The sequence below is a fragment of the Megalops cyprinoides genome, chromosome 6, assembly GCF_013368585.1.
Source record: "Megalops cyprinoides isolate fMegCyp1 chromosome 6, fMegCyp1.pri, whole genome shotgun sequence".
Taxonomy (NCBI): domain Eukaryota; kingdom Metazoa; phylum Chordata; class Actinopteri; order Elopiformes; family Megalopidae; genus Megalops; species Megalops cyprinoides.
Window position 1 is genome coordinate 12,503,093 of NC_050588.1, and position 7,646 is coordinate 12,510,738.

General features: G+C 38.0%; 1 long non-coding RNA gene across 1 annotated transcript; it reads right to left on the minus strand.

The window, feature by feature from the left end:
* Positions 1-3,325: 3,325 nt before the first annotated feature.
* Positions 3,326-5,044, minus strand: LOC118778732. The gene is made up of 4 exons (XR_005005017.1): positions 4,988-5,044; positions 4,430-4,583; positions 3,560-3,596; positions 3,326-3,383 (listed from the first exon to the last, which is right to left on the minus strand). It is a non-coding gene; the product is annotated as an uncharacterized LOC118778732 (long non-coding RNA).
* Positions 5,045-7,646: the final 2,602 nt, after the last annotated feature.

Consider the following 7,646-nt stretch of genomic DNA (forward strand, 5'->3'; position numbering starts at 1 on the left):
CCAGGATGGAAGTAGCTTTGAAAGAGAGAAACGTCCGGGCAGCTACTGTACCACCCTGAAGCGATTAATTTAGATTAGAACGAGTCAGCCTGGGATGAAACAATTCGCGGCTAGAAGGCATGCAAAGTCTTTAAATGGGTTCAACGTAATTCGGTTATCCTTGAAGTGTGGCTGTGCCTTTTTTTTTTAAAAAAAACTAAATGAAATGGAAGGTCACCTAAAATACATTCAGCCAATATGAGTTCATACTGTACATACTGTACTCTGCTACTGCTGCCGTGTTCCTCACGTCTGCTTGCTGTTTCCCAATCATTTTGTTATTACTATCAATATTAGTAGTAGTAGTAATAAATAATGATAATAATAATCAAATTAATGTAGTTGGGATGCATGTTTATAGAGAGTTGCAGGCCTAAATCCTAGGTGGAGTTCTTTTGTGCTGGATATTTACCCAGCGCCACTTTAGTTAAACATTCTGCTGTATGATCCAGAGAAAGGTCAGATGCAGTGGCCCCTAAATGTATTCACACCTGTGATAAATTACTAAAAGGATGACTTAGCAGAATAAATACAAATGTAAAGTGCTCTTCTTTGTTTGTTTTGCTCACATAAATTAAAATATTTTAACATTTTAATACAAAAAGCACATAGCAACATCAATTTATTACAAATAATATATGTTTTGGGGAAAAAAGATCAAATTCATTTACACCTTTTAATGACAAGTATCAAGTTCACTGAAACGCATAGAAGTTCATAGAAGCTTTTAAAATCTGTGCAAGAACCAGCTACAAACAATTATGTACAGGAATATTCTGAAAATGGGTCTCTGTCACTCTGAAGGTCTTTGGCTTCCACAAGTTAGAGGATAGCTATAGAAAAAAACAAAATATCATGAAATCACGCATTTCTGTTGTAGTGGCTATTATCAAGAGGTTCAGAATCACTGGGATGATTGCTACCCTGACAGGAAGAGGATGCAGGTAAAATTTACATAAACATGATGTGAGGAAAGGCAGGCCTCTGGAACTGAAGGTATCATACTGCCCTCTTGTGGCAAAATTATTAATTGTGGTTGTTGTCAAAGACTATATTGGCCAAAAAAACCAATATGACCTTAACCCAAGTACAATGTTTGACATATTTGAGAGTCACACTCATAACAACAATTGACATTCTAACATTTGAGATTTTCAATGTAAGCTTAGTATGTGTAAGAATACATTATTGAAGCAAAGGCAAAAAAAATCCCAACCTGCCTGCTAAAGCAGATGAACGGATCCACATCAGCAGACAGAAAAGGATTGAGCCTCCTTATCGTCTTTGAAGATGTCAAAACAACACGTCCACAATGACCAGTGCTGCCACAGTTTTAAACACTATGGTTTACTCATACCGTCATGACACGATTATGATCCATTAGTCTGTCAGAGACAGGCAAAAGCTGTCTTACATAGTGCATTGTCAGAGAAAAGACTCTCTGGACCTGGACTCTTTCATCACAAGACAACAATCCCCATACGGTTTGACATTTTACATGAGGGAGTTTGTCTGAGTCAGCGTTTGGGGAGTCAGTCTGTCACCTGACAGACAAGGAGGCATATTCTGTCTCCTCAGACTTTCCTGGCAATGCGCTGGTCCCTCTTGTGAAAGTGACCTCTGTGTAGGTGACCACCCCATCTGATTCCTGCGTCCCCGGGGTTTGAACATCGGGGTCTTCCGTCATGCTACCGGGCACCTGCAAAAGCAAACGACAGCAGCCGGGGATTTGAGGGCATGCCTCGGATGTTAACTAGCAGATTGACATTGTGTATCAACACTTACTAACCACATTCGCAAAGTTTTTAATTCCCAGTTCATTGGTCATATTGTTTTTGTACCATGCAAGCCTTTAGCATGATTCTTAGTTTTCTTAATTCTTATCACAGTGGAAAAATATTAGATAATTCTATTAAGAATGATATATGAGTAAATATTTGACTGACTGATTGATTGATTACTCTGTGGCATCTAATAGACAGTTTTGACATTATATTCTTTGATTTTCCTGGAATTTCTCTCTCCTGTGGTCTGTAAATCATTTTCCAGCATTTTCCTTATTGTCTTAGTGACTTTTTTTAGTTCCTTCTGAAAAATATACTCCAATATATGTCCAGGTCTTTGCTTTGAGATACACTTGATTGATTGATTGATTAATGCAGATATTTTAGGTAGTGTTTTGTGCTTACATATTTTCCAATGTACTTTGGGGGGAAAAAAATCTCTTTTTTTTTCTTCAAGGAGGTTTTACAAAATTAGGATTTTGTTTTCACGAATAAATTCAGACTATAACAATAACAGGTTATTATCTTGTGTGGCTAGTTAATGAAATACATCATGCAAATTGCGAAGCTGTAACCCACAGCACTACAATAATGGCCTTGTTTCTTTTATTGGCGCTGTTGCGAATGATGTCACTACCTGTTTGTTTCCGTTGTGCGCCGTGTTTGTGCTTGATGGCTGTTCACATCCTGTCTTTGCAGCTGGGAAAGTGCCAGAAAGAGAGATGAGCGTCAACAATCAATATCACGGCACACTTTTCTCATGTCTTTGGTTGAATTGTGGAAAACCTCTGTATTTTATGCTGGAGTTAGATAGTTCTTTGTAAGTGTCTAACTGTCTGAGTGTAAATTGGACAGAAGAACACAAAACTGAATGTTTTTAATCCATCACAGAATACTTGCATCTATTAGTTATATTTATCTGATATTGATCTTTAGCTACAAATTTAGGGATGTTTGCCTCCCTCATGCAGTCTCTGCAACTGGATGAAGTCAAGTCAGATACCTTGCAGTTGTGTTTCTCTACTCACCCAAAGTTTTCTTTTTCTTATGAAGGATGTAAATTATGACCAGTACAGCCACCAGGATGAGTGCAACTCCAGCACATGAGAGAGTGATTGCGATCACATTGTCAGTTTTCCTTCATCGGGAAAATACAGATTTGGGGGTCAGTTTTCGACATTTATGGCAGTTACAATGCGGTACAAGGAATATCTTATTTGTTAACATATTAATATCTTAGCAAAGTTTTATCCGTTTTAATACAACATTGCTTGAAGTTTCTGAGCATTTGTAATGAGTAGTTTCCTCAAAATGAAAGAGCGAAATTTTAGGACAAAAAGTTGTGTATTGCATTTATCATATACCCAAGGGGTATTTTTGCAGCAGCAGTTGTCACGGCAGGTAGTGAGGGAAAATCTGTAGTTGCCGCTGGCGTTGTTGCCACTGATGTCTCTGTTGTAGTTGCTGCTGTTGTTGTTCTTGTTGTCGTTGTGGTAGTCGTTGTCGTTGTGGTAGTCGTTGTCGTTGTGGTAGTCGTTGTTGTAGTTGTTGGTCGACTAGCTGTTATTCGTGCAACAAATAAATGGCTGTAAATTTTTTCGTTTTAATTGTATTATTGTGTAGTTTTCATCAATTTTGAGTCTGCATACAATTCTCAGGTTTTAGTACATCTCATCTGCTACATTTCTCAGTGTAACAAAGTTCTGCCTTTTTTTATCACTTTTTAAAACACTTACGCTTGCCCCCCATTTTCTTTGAAGTATATTGAGTATTCTGTGTGAGTAGAGAAATAAAAATTATAACAGTTTACACAGTTTCACATACAGTATAACATGCTAACATTCAGTAGCCTGTACTGATAAGTGAGAAAGGAAGAACCGAAGTAATACAAGTCATAAGAAGAAATGCCGATACATCAGGCATTTAGGCCACCTGCCAGATAAGTGCCGTATATAAATGCTAAAGACGGTCACCGCTAATCATTGTCAAATACTAATACCATTTTGATAAAACCTCAATATTAATGTCAGGCACCAGCCTGATTTTTAAAAGTAAACTCTTTGCAGGGAATAGCCATAGGTGACCTTTAAATTCAGTTATTGCCGTCTTCTGCCACCATTTATTTACTCAGGCATCCAGCACATACACAATAACAGCGCACAGTGTCTTACAGAGGTCATGCTATGCAAAGTTCCAGGCAGTAAAGTAAAAAGGGGAAATGGACGACGTGAAATGACTAATCATTAGTTTTACATATCAATGGGGTTCACTGTGTTATGCATGTATTCATGATTACAGAATTTTATACAAGAAAGAGCTGTAAAAATGCTAAAACACAGACACCTTTGATGAAGCAGATAAAGAGCCTCATAAACAATTGTAATATTTATTTTAAAAGGGAAGCTGTTACTGATAAAACTAGAAAATAGCGGACGCCATCTGCATGGAGGAAGTGGCAGCTTTAATTGATTTGTTCATAATTTCATACAGCTTGTAGCAATACATCATTTGTTTGTGTATAAAGATTGAGCATGGCTTATTGAACCATCACATTTGAATTCAATGCTTCAGTGAAATCATCCTATTGTAGAATAAAACCATAAAACCTGAGCTGGGGCCAGAGAAGAACATCTGGGCGACATGTTGTTTGATGTCAAAGCAGAAGTGTGCACGTAGGTGTAGCATGCCATTACTTCCACATCATGTTATCGGGCAGACAGTTCCTGAACATGGCATGCAGTTATGGAACATTCACCAACACTGTGCGCACAAGAATAAGAATAAGAATAGAGAGAATAAGCTTGTCCCTCGGTCTGGAAAAAGTATCTCAATTACCGTCAATTAATGAGTCAATAAATAAATAAAATACAATGATCAAGCGGTGTTCTGTATGAGTCTGTTCAAGGCGGCCACATGAATAATTGAGGTTTAACAGGAGACAACACTGGGGGCCTCAGCATGAGGCTTTTGAACATTACTGCTGGAGATCAAGCCACCATCGATCCGAAGCACACAAGCAAGAACCACAGGTGCTGCTATTGACTTGTGCTCTTTGTTTGTCGGTCTTTGGCTAAATAATGGTGAAATACTCCAGTCCAGCTCTGCCATTTCAGGGTAAATATTAAAAGCAATAGTTCTGTGAATGACCTTAATTGCAGACTTACCAGCTCTTCCTGTGCCTGTGTCTGCTCTTATTGCCACTGCCCTTTCCTTCACCTTCCTGTCGTTGTGCAGCTGCCCAACCTGAGAAGCCTTCTTTTGCAGTATTAGTACTTCCTGGAGTGACTCCGTCACTACAATTGGCCCTCCCACAGGTCTACATTGTCATTTGTCTGCAGAGGTACTGACTGAATGTTGAAGTACAGTTCAATACTTATTGTGACCAGGAGGATGCATTTTTCAAGAAATGCGGAAAACAGTATTGTGAAGTCCAATTTCAGGCTTTGAGTTTCAAGCAAGCACATTTTTTTCTGAACTGGATGAGTTCAGTAAGCAAACACTAACATATTTTTCAGTGGTGTCAGTGGGAGATGGGGTAAACAGTCAGAGGTTGTGGATACATTTTTACCATAGCTGAGGACTTCATTTCCCATAAGCACGTCCATTAACTTCTGAGCATTCTTCTAAAAAAAAAAAAAAATAGACAACCGAATGACTTTATCAGTGCTGTTCAATGAGTTAAGTGTTCTGGAATACTGCCCTGCTGCTGGAGTGCCAAGGTTGTCTGGTTATCGCTGTCTGCCTTATCTCTGCTTGATAATGCCACCAGCAGCCTAAATCATATGGCAACACATTGCCAACAGGGGGAGTGCTAGAAAAGTTGATATTTGAATGAAATTGGTGATGATTGTTTGAGAGATTTGTTCAACCCCATTGCAACATGGAAACCATTGCATCCCTCAGACCACATTATTTGGTTGTTTTTTTGTGTTTCAAGGTCTCATGAAAAAGCGTGGAGCACATTCTTGATCATCACATTAACTACACTACATGTATATGTCAGTTATAGTTATATTAAAAATCTGTGAACTATCACTCCTTGACTGGGGTGGTAGTGTAGTATATTGGTAAGGAGCAGAACTCATAACCAAAAGGTTGCTGATTCAGTTCCCCATTGGGGCACTGCCAGAGTTCCCTTGGGCAATGTACTTAACCCACAATTGCCTCAGTAAATATCCAGCTGGATAAATGGATAACACGTGAAAATTGTAACCAATGTAAGTCACTCTGGATAACAATGCCTGCTAAATGCCAATAATGTAATGTCATGACTGACTTAGTCACCATCACAGGAGGTCATTCTTGTCAATTATGTGTCTAGGAGATGTTTTAAGTAATTGGTTTTAAAGGTCAGCTTACCTTAATGGTTAACATTCATTTCCACTAACCTCACATTTGTAAATTTGATTTGTTAAATATATCTTCATTTCATGGTGAGGTCAGCATAGTATTTATTTTATAATCGCTTGATTTTACACTTTATGGCATTCTTCTAGTACAATGTCATCCCCTTTGTCATCGACAAGCTGAATTATGATTGATTCATGTCTTCAAGGCTAAAAGGAACTCTGATGTTGTTACAATAATGAAGCTTTGGTTGATATTTTGGCCACAGAGGGATGTTACTTGGATGCAGGGAAATTTTTGTTAAGTGCACCCCCCTGTGGCAATATGGTATTCTGTCATTCTTATTCTCATTTTTATTGACAGTAAAATGTCTGTATGTAGTGTTTAGCAAAAACCACTACAAATTAACTTCCAAAATCATAATGTGAACAATAACAGAAAGAATGTCAGACTTTGGCCAAGCTTAGATATATATTTAGCAAGTTCCAATGTTTTCTTTTAAATTCTTTTATTCTTTTCTTTTAGATGTTTTCATTTGTATGTCATCTGAATTGGTTCTCATTGAGCTAATATGAATTATGAATATGAGTTTTTGTGTGGAAGCTCATTTGTCTATCACTCCCTTGTGGCAAGCACTGTGGCCCTGAGGACATGATGCAAAACAATTAATTCAGTAGGATGACTGTAGAGAGTGTATGCATAATTTCTCTTTTTTATATTCACAGCCATTTATCCATTCAATTCAGGTGGATCAATTAATGTTTTATTCACATTCTCAAAGACAATTTGAGGTTGCAACATGACACTATAGTGCGAATTTGGAGATTAGAGCTTAAGTGTGATTTAGTCTAGTAAGCTAACATTTTCTGATGACATGATATTGGTATTGCATACAACAAGCTAGACTGATAGCTCTTATACTTCAGATCAGACTAGCCAGACTGCTTTGTATGGCAATCTATGTAAAAAGGTTGCCCCTCACATACTCAGACATTCGTAATGGTATAGGATTCACAAACAGCCCACACACAGTATAGCTCAGCAGAATGCACAATGTGTGCCATATAGTGTCCCACGTGTGACTGCTCTATGCTCTATATGACTTATCCCATCAAATGTTTAGGTTTAAAAATACCTTCAGTACCAATCAATGTATTTCAATTTGCTTTTTCCTATGTGAGTTTGGACAATAAGAAACAGGTGTCTGATTCAGGGTTGCTTGAATCTAGATTTGACCTATTTTATTTTTTACAAACTTCCGGTTCTGTGTCCTATTCATTGGTAAAAATACATAGAAATCCTCACAGTCATATACTTCATGGGACTTTTTCATCTCATTTTCACCATGGAAGACACCATACACAAGCACACACACACACACGCACACACACGCACACGCACACACACACACACACACACACACAAACACACAGGCAGCATGCACTTATAATTTCATCCTTCAAATTCACTCTTTGC